The 16,460-nt window shown below is 46.7% G+C and overlaps 1 protein-coding gene across 4 annotated transcripts in view; it reads right to left on the bottom strand.

Moving 5' to 3' along the window:
* The window catches only part of ZBTB8B (zinc finger and BTB domain containing 8B), a 29,860-nt gene extending 18,040 nt beyond the window's left edge, over window positions 1–11,820 (bottom strand). The window contains exon 1 of one of the 4 annotated variants that reach the window (XM_073551994.1): window positions 11,677–11,820. The gene's annotated coding sequence lies outside the window, so the exon portion shown is untranslated. The other 3 variants (XM_073551993.1, XM_073551995.1, XM_073551996.1) reach the window with 3 other exon arrangements.
* Between the last annotated feature and the right edge of the window lie 4,640 nt (window positions 11,821–16,460).

Genomic DNA, 16,460 nt, shown 5'->3' with positions numbered 1-16,460 from the left:
ATTGATCATACAGGGAAACACCAAGGTTACTTAAAAGTTTTTACAGAGCCTATGACAGCACAACTGAGAGAGGGATCTGCCCAGCCAGGACAGGAACCTACTGAAATATAAGGGCGGTACCTCTCCCCTGCTTCAGTTGGTTACAGAGCATGAGAGGACCTCCCGGATAATTACACATATTAACAACACATTATAAATACACCCAACTATAGTGCACACCCGTAAGGTGAAAAGGAAGGGAGGGATATACGGGTGCTGTCATGGGCTTCAGAAAAAACATCTACCAGTAAGTAACCTTGGTGTTTTACCTTCACCCATGACAGCACATCTGAGAAACTTTTGGATAATTTGTAACACTTTACTTTAGGGAGCACCGCTTGCAGCACCCTTCTACCAAAGGTCAAGTCAGCAGAGGATGATAGACCCAACCTATAGTGCCTAAAGAAGGTGGATGGTGAGGATGAGGTAGCGGCCTTACAGATTTGGTCAATCGATACCTCTGCCTTTTCTGCCCAGGAGGTCACCACGGCTCTGGTGGAGTGAGCCTTGATGCCATCAGGGATCGGAGCACCACTAGCAGAGTAAGCTACACTAATGGCCTCCTTAATCCACCTGGCAATGGTACCCTTCGACACCCCATAACCCTTCCTGCTACCCTGGAAGGATATGAATAGGGACTGGGACCTCCTCCACTGGCTAGTCACAGACATATATTCTAATAGTGCCCTTCTAACATCCAGATTGTGAAACTTCCTCTCCCCTGAATTCTTAGGGTTATCACAGAAGGAGGGTAGGACAATCTCCTAACTTCCATGAAACCTTGATGCTACCTTGGGAAGATAAGCTGGATCCGGTTTTCACACAATCCTATCCTCATATATTTGCGTATAAGGAGGATTTATAGAAAGCCTGCAAGTCACTCACGGATGTTAGCGCCACTAATATGATTGTTTTTAGGGTAAGATATTTCACTGACAACTCATGTATGGGTTCAAATGGCTCCTTGGTCAGAGCCCCCAACACTAAGTTTAGATCTCATGGGGAAACCTTCGGGATTGGGACTGGTCTGGATCTATGACAGGACTTTATAAATCTTGCTACCCATGGATTAGCCACAAGGTTACAGCTGTACAATGCACTCAAGGCAGACACCTGGACTTTTAAGTGTACTAATGGCTAACCCCAGGTCAAACCCCGACTGCAGAAACTCTAAGATGGGACCGATCGTAGGTTTTTGGCCTAACAGCTTCCCTAGAAACTCTAGGAATTTACCCCATGTTCTGCCGTAGATTCCTGTAGCTATGAGTTTCCTACTCTTCAGCAACGAGGAAACTAGCCCTGGTGAAAACCCCTTGCTACTCAGTAGAACCCTTTCAAATTCCACGCCGCTAGATGGAACCCCTTTACCTGGGCGTGGAATATTGGCCCCTGACTGAGAAGGTCTGGAATCTCCGGCAGGATCCATGGATCTGATAGAGAAATTATCCGTAACAGAGAAAACCAAGGCCTTTTTGGCCAGAATGGGGCAATCAATCCCTCTAGCTTGATCCCTTCTGATTTTCCTCATCACTGTTGGAATCAAAGCTACTGGAGGAATTGCTTAAGCAATTTTGAAGTTCCAGGGAATCTGTAGTGAGTCTACCGCAACCAGGTTTTAACTTGGATTTAGAGAACAGAACCTCTTTGCCTTCCTGTTGCTTATGTTGGCAAACAGATCTATTTCCGACATTCTCCATAGCTGGACTATCTGCTGGAAAACTCTGGGGTTTAAGGCCCATTCCCCCTGCTTTAGACTGTTGCAGCTTAGGAAGTCTGCCTCGATGTTCTCTGCCTCCCTTATGTGTAGTGCCATAAGGGATAAGAGATGTAGTTTTGCCATCTGGAAAATGTTGTTGGCTGCTTCCATTAGGGAGTAGGAACTTGTTCCCCCCTGGTGATTGATGTATGCTACCGTGGGCCGGTTGTCTGACATAATGCGGACGTCGCGACCCAAGAGGAGAGGGGAAAAAAAAATTCTAGAGGCCTCTCTACTGCCCATAGTTCTTTTACATTCGATGACTCCAGCTCCTGAGGCGCCCAAGACCCCTGAATCGTCAGACCTCTCAGGTGTGCCCCCCACTCTGAGATTCTCGCGTCTGTTATGATCACGTCGCTTACCGGTCTTTCCCAAGGAACCCCTGATGTCAAGTTTGCCCTCTCTGTCCACAATCTGAGTGAGTCTCTGACCTATGAGGAAAGATTTACCTTCCCTTCTAAATGCCCTTTTGCACCTATATCTCCCACTTCAGCTGTCTGGTATGGAATTGGGCCCATTTGACTGCTGGGATACAGGACATTAGGGTTCCCAACAGGGACATTGCATTTCTCAGGGTCATTTGTGGCCACGCTATGGCTGTTGAGGTTAGGTTCACCACCTTCTCTACCTTGTCTTTGGGCAGAAAACAAGCAAGCAGCTCGGAGTCCAGGACAAGGCCTAAGAAGGTCTGCACCCTTAGGGGTTGTAGCCTTGATTTTTGAGTATTCACCATCCAGCCCAGTTCTTTTAGGGTCCCTGACAACTCTTTCAACTGAGCAGCTGTGTTCCTCTGATCCTCCTATCATAAAGTTGTCTAGATAGGGAACGATAACCGTGTTCTGGATATGGAAGAAGACCGTCATCTCTGCTATCACTTTGGTGAATACTCTTTGGGCTGTTGACAGGCCAAAGGGAAGAGCTCGGAACTGAAAATGTCTGAGTTCGCCTTGGATGTATAGGGCTACCCTCAGGTATTTCTGATAACCCAGATGAATCGGGATGTGGTAGTATGCATCCTTTAAGTCGACTACCACCATAAAACAATTGTGATGGAGAAGTTTTATGGCTGTAGTCACTGACTTCATCTTGAGACCTTTGAGACTTATAATAGTCCTGAATGAGCCATCCGGCTTTTTTTTTTTTAATCAAAAAGAGGGGGGAATAAAATCCCTTTCCCTTCTGTTCGCCTGGAACCTCACACAAGACTTGTTTGTCCACCAGGCCCAGGATCTCTGTCTCTAGGGCAAGCTGTTGTCCTGTTGCTTTCCTGACGGGGGTTATTACAAATGTCTGACTTGGCCGACGATAAAACTCTATCCTCATGTCTTCCTACACTATATTCAGGACCCAGGAGCTGGAGATGGTTTCCCAGGCCGGAACAAAGAGTGAAAGCCTCCCCTCTACAGGAGTTCTGGCGTCATTGCGAGGACTTCTTGGAGATGGAGGAGGGACCGCCGAACATGAATCCGGACTCTCTTTTTTCCCCTATCCTCCCATTTCCTTTTCTCTCCTGGAGGACGTCCACTACTGAATTTTCTCCTCTGAAAAGAAGACCTTCTTTGTTCCCCTGAGAACCTGGGAAAGACCTTCCTGTCACTGACTTTCTCTAGAATTTCATCCATTTTTTTCCCAAATAAAAGTAGGCCATCACACGTTAGGGAACATAGCCTGTTCTTTGACTCCAAATCCCCTGGACAGCCTTTGAGCCATAAAGCAGGCCTTGCCGCATTCGATAACCCAGCCGACCTGGCCGCCAGTCTCAGAGTCAGCAGATGTATCTGCCAAAAATGCTGCGGCACCGTGTAACAGAAACATATCCGACAGGATTCTTGGACTTGAGTTGCTCCTCTAGCTGCTGTAGCCAAACCATTAGGGAATGTGTGGCACAAGTTCCAGCGATTGCTGGCTTCAGTCCTCCGGCTGCCGCCTTCCATGTGTGTCTCAGATAAGTATCCGCCTTCTTATCTAAAGGGTCTCCGAGTACCCCTGAGTCTTCTAAGGGCAGCGCTGATCTTTTTGATGACCTGGATACAGCTGCATCAATTTTAGGAACCTTTTCCCACAGCTCTGCATCCTTCTCTTCAAAAAGGATACCTCCTTTTAGAGGATAAGGGAGGGCTCTTGATTTCTCCGGCCTCCTCCACTCCCTATTAATGAGAGCCTGAACTTTAGCATTGACCGGAAAGGTTCGTTTTTTCTTTTCCTCTAATCCCCCAAACATGACATCTTCAAGAGACTTGGTCATTTTCTCCTCTTTCAGGCCCGTAGGTACCCTAATGGCCTTACGAAGACTATCCGTGTCCTCTACGGGAAAATACAGTCTACCTCCTGTATCACTATCCGAGGAGGAGGTAGACGAGGATTCAGCATAAGTTAGGCCATGTGATGAGTGTGAAGAGGAATCGTAGTTAGAGGGAAGTTATTTACTCTTTCTTCCCTTTCCTCAGCAAAGTTTTAAGGTAGCCCTCCACTTCAGACCTAATAAGACGGAAGGCTTGCTGCAAAATTGGGGGTCTCCTCACTAATGGTTCTTTGGATGCAGTTGAAGCAGAGGTCCTTATGCCAATCCATCGCTAAGGGGGTTTTCCACAGAGCACAGTCCCTGTCCTTCTTCCCCAAAGCCTTCCTAGGCCTCTCCTAAAGATTTAAACAAACAATAGGGGCCTATCAATAACATGATTGACATTCATGGAGATCACTCACCATCCTTTGTCAAGCAAGGGTGCCGGACTCGAAGGCTGCGATGGGACACATAGCATATCCTCTCTGGACACAGAGGAGTCCTGGGACCTCTGGCTGGGATGGCTGCTCCTCCTGGTACTTGAACGGTTGCCTCCCTTGTGTCCATGCTGACGGTGAGCTGTACTGGTGGTGGCGACTGTTGCTGCTGTGAGTCACTTTGGTCCATCCTCCTTGACGTCAGCATCCACCTGCTCCGCTACATGCGCTTAAAAAGTGGCAGCCAGTGCCATCTTGCCTCTTTCCAGTTCTGCCCCTCCCCCCCTCAAACGCCGACCGGACACAATCGATTCAAAAACCGGCCGCCGTCGTGTAGGGCGCCGCCACCTTGCTGCCGGTGCCTTCCTGACGTCGCTGGGGCCCGCCATTTTGCCAGTGACGTCAGTGGCACCTGGAAGTCTCCCCAGCCGCTCTACCATGCTGAATCAGCTGGGAGTCTGCCTGGGGAGCGCAAGGGGAGGGTGGCGTGGCGGATCAAGCCAGGACAAAGCCGACCGTGCCGTCCGCTCGTAGACTGAGCCCCCGGGGGATCCGTGGATAGCGCTTCCAGCACCCGAAGGCCGGCGCCACAGGTACGAGACCTGATCTTCAGACGCCACGACGGGCCTGGGACTTTTTCCTTCATCCATCACAGGTACCGCCGTCTTTCAGCACAGGACTCCCCATCCAGGACATGAACCCAACTGAAGCGGGGGAGAGGTACCGCCCTTATATTTCAGTAGGTTCCTGTTCTGGCTGGGCGGATCCTTCTCTCAGGTGTGCTGTCATGGGTGAAGGGAAAAATAGACTTTCGGTTCCAACATAGAGCTTAGAAGGATTCAGCTAGTCAGTTTTTAATCACATGATGTCATAGACCTAATGGAAAAGAGGAAAAGAGAAGAATTAGCTGGGTAGAAAGGCAAAATGAGCAATTGTAAGTACATAGTATTATGTAATATGATGTCTGCAATATATTAAATTACAAATTTTGATGGGAGTGCTTCTTTAACATGTGACCCCAGGAGCACATGAAACATGGCATTGCTGGAACCATTCGAGGCCAGGGAAGACTCATGCAGTTTTTGTGCCAAATACATTCCAAAAAGATAAAGACGCAGAAGGAAAGACTCCTATGCCTCCCATCCATTACCAGGATTAGGGTAAAATACTAAAACTGCATGTATAATTATAGACTGGGGATACTATCACCCGTACGTACCCTTTTTGATGCAGTTTTTGAAACTGAAACTAAAAGTTGATATAAAGAAAAAACTACGGTAATTGTAAAATTTTTCCTACCAAAGAGCAAAATTGGAAAACTTTACCCCACTTTTTCATCTACTTCTAACAGATCTTTGGCTCAGTCTGTTTTTTTTACCATCCCTTACTATTTTAATTTGCATAAAAAAACTATTTTTTTCCTCTTTATGGGAGATTTGCACATTCGTGGATCCACATCTAATTATCAGTGGTGAAGATTTCTCTGCAGAGCACTGATGGGAAATACAGACCCACGGATGACACACTGATGGGAAACACAGACCCACGGATGACACACTGATGGGAAATACGGACCCACGGATGACACACTGATGGGAAATACGGACCCACGGATGACACACTGATGGGAAATACGGACCCACGGATGACACACTGATGGGAAATACGGAGACACGGATGACACACTGATGGGAAATACGGAGACACGGATGACACACTGATGGGAAATACGGACAGACGGATGACACACTGATGGGAAATACGGACAGACGGATGACACACTGATGGGAAATACGGACAGACGGATGACACACTGATGGGAAATACGGACAGACGGATGACACACTGATGGGAAATACGGACAGACGGATGACACACTGATGGGAAATACGGACACACGGATGACACACTGATGGGAAATACGGACACACTGATGGGAAATACGGACACACTGATGGGAAATACGGACACACTGATGGGAAATACGGACACGCGGATGACACACTGATGGGAAATACGGACACGCGGATGACACACTGATGGGAAATACGGACACGCGGATGACACACTGATGGGAAATACGGACACGCGGATGACACACTGATGGGAAATACGGACACGCGGATGACACACTGATGGGAAATACGGACACGCGGATGACACACTGATGGGAAATACGGACACGCGGATGACACACTGATGGGAAATACGGACACGCGGATGACACACTGATGGGAAATACGGACACGCGGATGACACACTGATGGGAAATACGGACACGCGGATGACACACTGATGGGAAATACGGACACGCGGATGACACACTGATGGGAAATACGGACACGCGGATGACACACTGATGGGAAATACGGACACGCGGATGACACACTGATGGGAAATACGGACACGCGGATGACACACTGATGGGAAATACGGACACGCGGATGACACACTGATGGGAAATACGGACACGCGGATGACACACTGATGGGAAATACGGACACGCGGATGACACACTGATGGGAAATACGGACACGCGGATGACACACTGATGGGAAATACGGACACGCGGATGACACACTGATGGGAAATACGGACACGCGGATGACACACTGATGGGAAATACGGACACGCGGATGACACACTGATGGGAAATACGGACACGCGGATGACACACTGATGGGAAATACGGACACGCGAATGACACACTGATGGGAAATACGGACACGCGGATGACACACTGATGGGAAATACGGACACGCGGATGACACACTGATGGGAAATACGGACACACGGATGACACACTGATGGGAAATACGGACACACGGATGACACACTGATGGGAAATACAGAGACACGGATGACACACTGATGGGAAATACGGACACGCGAATGACACACTGATGGGAAATACGGACACGCGGATGACACACTGATGGGAAATACGGACACGCGGATGACACACTGATGGGAAATACGGACACACGGATGACACACTGATGGGAAATACGGACACACGGATGACACACTGATGGGAAATACAGAGACACGGATGACACACTGATGGGAAATACAGAGACACGGATGACACACTGATGGGAAATACAGAGACACGGATGACACACTGATGGGAAATACAGAGACACGGATGACACACTGATGGGAAATACGGACACACGGATGACACACTGATGGGAAATACGGACACACGGATGACACTGATGGGAAATACGGACACACGGATGACACACTGATGGGAAATACAGACACACGGATGACACACTGATGGGAAATACAGACACACGGATGACACACTGATGGGAAATACAGACACACGGATGACACACTGATGAGAAATACAGACACACGGATGACACACTGATGAGAAATACAGACACACTGATGGGAAATAGGGACATACTGACACACTGATGGAAAATATGGACAAGGATGACACTGATGGGAAATAAGGACCCATGGATGAAACACTGATGGAAAAGATAGATGACACCAGTACCATCTTTTCACGTACGTGTGAATGAGGGCTTAGGAGAGATTTCACCCACTGCATTTCAGCATAAATTGTCAAATCCGCAGCACCCTCTCAGCAGCAAATTTTAATCCGCTACAATGGTACTATGATACACAGCAGGTTTTCCATTGCGAAAAATTCAGTCTGAAAATCTCCTGCATATTCAACCTAGAGTATGTTAAATGTGATGTGGTTCTTATTCTACTTACAATACAGATCATATAATGCTTTGTAATATACCAAACATCAAATTAAGCGCATTGCAAGGGTGGTTAGATGGCCATTTAAATCGGCCCAAGATCGGAACAGTCATGAACGGATTGACAGCTGCACAGAAATACAAGAAGCTGTCGCAGTCGGATTTTTATTTTTATTTATTTTACTCATTCCACAGCGCTTTACAAACATTATCGGTACTGTCCCCACAGTCTACATTCCCTATCAGGTATGTCTTTGGAATGTGGGAGGACACTGGAGAACCCGGAGAAAACCCACACCCGGAGAATATACCATTTCTTGCAGATGTTGTCCTTAGTGGGACTTGAACCCAGGACCCCAGCACTGCAAATTTGCAGTGCTAACCACTGAGCCACCGTGCTGCCCATGAATAAAGAGACCCGCTGGCCAGTCCATGCACTGCGTTCCAATTTCAGTCAGATTTATACGACCGCATGACTGTGCCCTTAAGCAGAGTTATTTTTCAAAGAGCATGAGGATTCTTGTTCAAACTGAGCGAAAAACAAAGTCACTAGTGCAGTGTGCCACATTTATTAAAGGGGCTGTCCACCATTTCTAAATGGCTAAAATTGCTAGCACTTGTAAAAACAAGCACATTTTGCAATATATTTATTTAAAAAAAAAAAAAAAAAATCATCTCCAGTCTCAAGAAAGAAGAGAATTTTAAAATTTGCAGCTTGCTGCCAAGGTTACTAGCCACCTCTGCAGTGGCCAATTAAATAGGCAAGGAGTGTGTTCTCGCATGCTATTAGCTATGAGTCCAGCTTCAGAGCCCCCCAAGCTTCAAAAGATGCTGATGAGGCAAAACTTACAGAAAAATCTATATCAAAATACCCTGTGCAGACATACTCTTATACAATTCTAGCAAAACTGCCTTTAAATACATGTATGGTTTTCAGCCACAGTGAATAAGCAACAAACAATAATGGTATTCAGACAGAGCAGCCCATTATTAGAAATCTCTATGTTAATAGAACAAAATCAATGTTAAGTGGAAGCAGCAAACTTAGGCTCTGTTCACATTACATCTGGACTACAGACATATAAATCATGGGTGCTCCGTAGCAGAAGTTCTGCTTGGGCACCGGACCCCCCTAAAAAACGCCTTAATATTCGGAGAGGGCACAGAACAACATATCTCACAACTTTGCAGCCCTTACAAAAGCCATTTTTCTCCTATGTAGTCCGCCATACAGTATTATGGGCACCACATAGTGCGCCATACATTATTATGGGCCCCATTTATTCCTCTATATAGTATAATGGGCCCCATATATTGCTCAATACAGTATAGTGGACCCCATACAACGCTCCATATAAAAAATAATTAAATACTCACCACTCCCTGTTCCCCCACTGCTCCGGTCCCTTCAGTGTCTTCTGACTTTCTGCACAGAGGATATGCTGTAATGACGTCAGCGCGCCCTCTGGGCTGAGACATCACAGAGCTCAGACATAGAGGGGAAATGGTGGAAGAGGGAGGCACGTGTCACACTCGCAGCCATGAATACCGGTGAGAACTAGTAATGCCATGACTCGGCTCACCACCAGTTAGGTAACTACTGTGCTGGTCACTGACTTTAGAATATATATATATATATATATATATATATATATATATATATATATTACCCCCTATGTTCCTAGTGTGGTGACAAGAGTCTGCCATTGATGTTCTGGCTTTCATTATGACTACACGTACTGGCACTCTATGTTTCTATATAACTTAATGTGAAGGCCCCTCTTTCTGTGTTCACGCCTGTGGGGTGACACTATTTATTTGGTGCACCTTGTACCCGACTTGAATAGCTCTGTGAATGATTAACCTGTTGTGATCCATTATTGTTCTATCCATTTTTGTAGAATTATCATTAAAAATGTACTTTTTAATATTATCTGGTGGTTTATATGCTCCACGTGTCTGTGTATAAATGTATTTGGGAGCTCCATAGGGTTAGAACCTTTTCCAGTCCTAACTGACAGAGTAAGGACCGAGTGATTATATTATGGTTTCTGTATCTGAGATTTTGTATAATAATATTTCTGGCGTAAGAAATTACACTGTGAAACTTGACTAGAATTTGGATGTTTTACATGTGAACTTCATTTTTTCAGTTTGATTATTTCACGTATTACTTTGTAATGAGCAATAAATTGGGCGTGTCAGGGTGGTATGTGCCCACAATCAGGAACTGCTGCGGTTCTGGCGCTGTGTATTATATTTATGCACCGCTAAACCCGTAGCGGCCAGATGTTACAGCATAGTGGATGGGATTTCTAGAAATCCCATGTCCACTATGTGTGTATGTGCGGCTGCGGATCACACGTAGACACTGTCACGCGGCACAGATTTACAAGCCGCAGCAGGTCAACTTCTCTTGCGGAGACGCTAGTGTCCGCAACAGAAATGACATCAATAGAACGTATTGGATGCGGTAAATGGTTCAGTGAACACAGCTAAAATACGATGTGTCTAAAGCGCTGCTACCTCCTGATCGTGGGAACGTCCTCTAAGGTCACGAGTAGCGGTTTTGAGGCATTTTACACACATTTTTTCATGCAAAAAAAAAAGTGCAGCATTACACAGTAACAGCAAAACAAAAACAATGTTCCTTAACCCCTACCCGAGACATGACATACTGGTTACTTTACACGTCAGGGGCAGATGTATGGAGCAGGCTCAGGAGCTGAGCCTGCAACAAACCAGGGAGATGCAAACTGTGATAAACCTTTCATCACGTCACGGCATTTGGGGCACTTCTGCAGGCCCACACGGCTGACATCTTGAATATGGAGTGCAACATGGCAGCAGGTTATAGTGATAATCTCCTGCTGATAAAGCTATTAAAAGATATTTAATCAAAACAACAGCAAGCTGCTCAGTAAGTGACACACCGCTGGAATCAGGCTCTCTGCCCCTACATTATGCTGCTCGCAGATTAGGTAGCAGAAACCGGGTGATGGATTCTCGCTAATAAATGCTCAGTGGTTAGCATCGCAACGCTGGGGTCAAATCCCACCAAGGACAATTAATCTGATAGGTATCAGAAAAGAGGCAGATCTGTGGGCATCACGGGGTCAGGGGTGCCACATTGGGGAAGGGGGCTGGAGTCTCCATCCTCTCCACCCCAGGAGGTCATTAATGAAGCCCATCACACTGTGTATAGCACAGACCTAGGCAATGTGCTCTGAAGGGTGCCACACACTGCACAGACCCCAGTCACCATAGGTCCCCATATGCGCTACCTAGTCTCATACATACTACACATGCTGCTTCTAGCCGCAGCCCGGGGTATAGGAGAGCTACAGAAAGTCAGTCAGCTCCATGGCGACCTGTTCCCCACAGCAGCCGCTTTCCTAAATCATACAAAATATCAAACCCCATTCGCCTCACCTTTTAGCCAGATCTTGCACGGTGCAACCACACTCCCCAGCATGTAGACGTTAGATTACTCATTGACCAATCACCGCACCTTTACTCGTGGAGACTTATGGGAAGTGTAGTCTCCTTGACTCTCAAACAGTTTTCTAATAGTGACCTTTGACTACAGGTCCCGGCATGCAACTTGAAAACTCTGCTATCCTTCCTGACTGTTTAACTCGTACTGTACCGAAAGGATGGAGGAAAAGGCCCCTGTTCACACGGGAACGTTTCAGGAAAGACTATGGACCGTGTCGTGTCCTTACAGGTTTAGCTTGCTCTGGGTGTACAATATGTGTCATACCAGCACTGTGAGGGGTCATTGCCCTCCAGCTGTGGGAGTGGGCAGAGGGTTGGACAGGCAGCCATACAGGTTTCGTGAGCCATCACATTTATATTGACCCGCCAATAACAACCAGTGTTCACATTACTTATCATTACAGCAAGGAAAACTTACTAATCATCTCATTAAACGTGAAGCAATTTTTTTCTGTACTTCGTGCATCAAGCAGGGCTGATTTTAGGCAAAGTGGGGCCCTAGGCAAAAGTTTAAAATGGGGCCCCAAATGCTAACATATTGCACATCACACAGAAGCATTTCTGTTGTAGTTACATGCGCTGAGTTCAGGCCGCTAAATGAGTGTGATCGACAATATTCAAGTCGTTCAGTGCTTGTTTCCCGGCCTCTTTCCACCATCTGAGAAAGAATGATGGGGACAGAACAATCACTAATGGATCACCTTACAGTATCATGTTATCAGCAGCACATCTACAGTTTACACCCCATAGTCCTCCATATAGTATAATGTGCCCCATAGCCCTCCATATAGTATAATGTGCCCCATAGCCCTCCATATAGTATAATGTGCCCCATAGTCCTCCATATAGTATAATGCACTCCTCAGTCCTCCATATAGTATAATACACTCCTCATAGTGCTCCATATAGTATAATACACCGCCAATCATCCATGTAGTACAATTCACTTCCCATAGTATAATGCACCCCATAGTTCTTCACATAATGTATTCCCCATAGTCCTCGATACAGTATAATGCAGCCCACATATAGTATAATGCAGCCACCCCACAGAGTATAATGCAGCCCCACCATACAATGTATGGAAGCCCCCTCATAGAGTATAATGCAGCCCCCCATAGAATATAATGCAGCCCATTATATAGTATACTGTAGCCCCTCCATAGAATACAATGTAGCCCTCCTGATATAGAATAATGCAGCCCTAAAAGAATATAATGTAGCCCCCTCATAAAGTATAATGAAGCCCCCATACAATATAATCTAGCCCCCCCTAGAATATAATGCAGCCCCCCATAGAATACAATGTAGCCTCCTCATATAGTATAATGTAGCCCCCTCAGAGTATGATGCAATCACCCCGCATAGAATATAATAAATAAAATACAGCCCCCCATAGAATATAATGTAGCCCCCCATATTATATAACACAGCCTCTCCCATAGAATATAATGTATAATGTACCCCTCCATGGTATATAGCACAACCGCATAGTATATAGCACAGCCCACATGGTATATAGCACAGCACCACATGGTATACAGCACAGCCCCACATGGTATACAGGACAGCCCCACATGGTATACAGCACAGCCCCACATGGTATATAGAAAAGTCCCACATAGTATACAGCACAATCCCACATGGTATATAGCACAGACCTATATGGTATACAGAACAGTCCCACATGGTATACAGCACAGCACCACATGGTGTACAGCACAGTCCCACATGGTATATAGCACAGCCCCATATGGCATACAGCACAGCACCTCATGGTATACAGCACAGCCACACATGGTATATAGCATAGCCCCACATGGTATACAGCACAGTCCCACATGGTATACAGCAGAGCACCACATGGTATAATACAGCACCACATGGTATACAGCACAGCACCACATGGTATATAGCACAACCCCACATGATATACAGCACAGCACCATGGTATATAGCACAGCCCTGCATGGTATACAGCACAGCACCATGGTATAGTACAGCCCCACATGGTATATAGCACAGCACCATGGTATACAGCACAGCCCCACATGGTATACAGCACAGCACCATGGTATAGTACAGCCCCACATGGTATATAGCACAGCACCATGGTATACAGGACTCCCCGCCCCCCGAGAATGGCCCCACAGTCACTGTTGCATTAAAAAAAAAACAATCCTCACCTCTCCTCCTCATGCCTGCGCTGCTCCCGGCTCCTGTCTCCTGCTCTGCCTGGCACACAGTGAGTGCGCGATGATGTCATCACGCACCCAATGTGTCAGAGGCAGAGCGGGGAATGATGGGAGAGGGAGCGTCAGCTGAAGCTCTCTCCTCCATCATTGCTTTGAACTGTACCGGCGTCAATGACGCCGGTATAGTTCAATGCGGCGGCCGGGGGAGTCAGCGCTGGATGCAGGCGGGCCCCCCTGCCTCACAGGGGCCCCATAACGGCTGCATGATGTACCGCTACCTGGGGGAGCGGGGGCCCTAGGCAGATGCCTGGGCTGCCTGCCCCTAACGCCAGCCCTGGTATCAAGTCTTCTCAGATCTCTGCTTCTTGTCAGTGACTGGGAAGCGCATTAAGCTATGTGCTGTATGTGGCTAAGGCTATGTGCACACAATTTCTGCATCTCATGGCAGGAAAAATGGTGCTGAAAAAACACGCATTTTTGTATGTGTTTTTGTACAGCAATGAAGGGTTTTTTTAGCTAAATAAAGATATTTAAAAAAAGTTTTGTGCTGTAATTACTTGGTTCAACACCTTTATCATTCTGATGCAGTAGCATCAGAGTAATGGGATTAGGGCTTGTTGTCAGCAGCTGTCATTCACACCTAGCCATTGCTTTAGCAATGAAAACCAGCAGAGTGAAAGCAGATGGCTGATGTTAATATTCTGGGAAGGAGCCAAAAGCCATAAAGGTTCCCAGGCTATTAATATCAGCTCACAGTTGTTTGCTTAGCCTTAACTGGCTAGTTTACAGGGGGATCCACCTATAAAATCTAACCAGCAAAGGCTAAGCAGACAGCTGATATTAATAGCCAAGGAAGAGGACATTGATATTGGCCCCTCCCAGAGTAAAAACATCAGCTCTCAGTCGCCCCAGAAAAGGCGCATATGTAATATGCATCAAATCTGGTGCTTAGCCTTGCTCTTCCCACTTGCCCTGTAGCAGTGGCAAGTGGAATCATATTTGTGGGGTTGATGTCACCTTTGTATTGTCAGGTGACATCAAGCCCACAGGTTAGTAATGTAGAGGCGTCTATAAGACACCTAAACGTACAAAGAATTGACATGCTGCAGAAAAAAACACTGCACATGCTCAAGGAATTTTACTGATCATGTGCACAACACTTCAGGATTGTCATTGAATTGCCAAAGGATTCCATAGCGTTTTGGCCCATTCCCATGCGGAAAAAAAACACCATGAAATGCATAAAAAACGCACTGTGTTCACATAGCCTTACATGTATCACTCGTGATTCTCTGCACCAGCAATCCCGAATTAGAAAGAACAATGAAGCCAGCCATTTAACCCCGTAGATTCCACTGCATAGTCATAGCCGGCAATCAGTATCTAAATGCTTGCTACATCCTCAAGGTGCAAATAAGCAGGATCTTTAAAAGGGTTTTCAGTTTTTGGAAAACCTCCTTCCCAGGTGCAGTTTTTTTTTTTAAATCAAGTTGTTCTTTCCTCACCCTCTCAGATCCAATGCTGACTCTTTTCCGCGGCGATTGTCTGCAGCTCTGATGTCATGTCGACAGTGTTACTGCCAATAACTGAGCTCAGTGGCTTATGCTGTCAACCCGGGTGGGGCTGTTAAGTTCAATTATTGTCTGCAACGGTGTTGACGTGACATCAGCGTTGCAGGCAATAATGGCGCAGTCAGACGGCCGTAAAAATCAGACGAACATCAGAACGCAGTGCACGATTTGGCCAGCGGCTCTCCTGACCGGAGCGTGACAGCTTCATGTATTTCTATATAGTTGTAACGCTTGGGTGGGGAGAGCCGCCGGCCAGTCCGTGCTCTGCGTTTTTATGGCTTACTGATTGTGCCCTAACAGACACCAGGAGCAGCAGCGGAGATTCAGCACTGGACCTGGGATGGTGAGTGAAGAACAGTTTGTTTTTAGACTGCAGCTAGAGGACTGGGTTGTTTCATAACTGAAAAAAAGCCATCTAAAGGGGTTGACTAGGACCTATAGATTGATGGCGTATTTTTAGGATAGGTCATCAATATCAGATTGCCTGGAGTCCGACACTCGGCTCTGATCAGCAGTGTGCAGATCTGGCTGGAGTTGGACTTACACAGTGTACAGCACAGCTTAGTCAGGAATCCAATTCTAAGCCAGGCGGGCAGCAGAGGTACAAAATCGTTAGGCAGTCACAGCGTCAAAAACCAGGCCAAGGTCAGAATCTTAAACCAGGAGGGCGGCAGAGGTACAAAATCGTCAGGCAGGAGCAGAGTCAGAAATCCAGGCAAAGGTCAGAATCAAAGATAGCAAATAAACTAGCACACAGGGGAAACTAAGACTATATCTGGCGGCCTGCAAGACCAGCCCCAAGGTATTTGAGGAATCATATCATCCCTCACAGGTTCACGGTCTGATGACGTCATTAGGACCGCCCCCAGGACCAGGCCAGATGGTGATGCAGCAACCCCTTCATGACCGACAGAGGAGCGCAGTCCGCGGCCGCCAGATGCCTGCGGAGGAG

This window comes from Dendrobates tinctorius, unplaced genomic scaffold (assembly GCF_039654945.1).
Source record: "Dendrobates tinctorius isolate UK_male_01 unplaced genomic scaffold, ASM3965494v1 ptg000183l, whole genome shotgun sequence".
Lineage (NCBI taxonomy): Eukaryota > Metazoa > Chordata > Amphibia > Anura > Dendrobatidae > Dendrobates > Dendrobates tinctorius.
The sequence above is the reverse complement of the archived record's forward strand: the minus strand, read 5'-3'. Positions and strand labels throughout refer to the sequence as shown.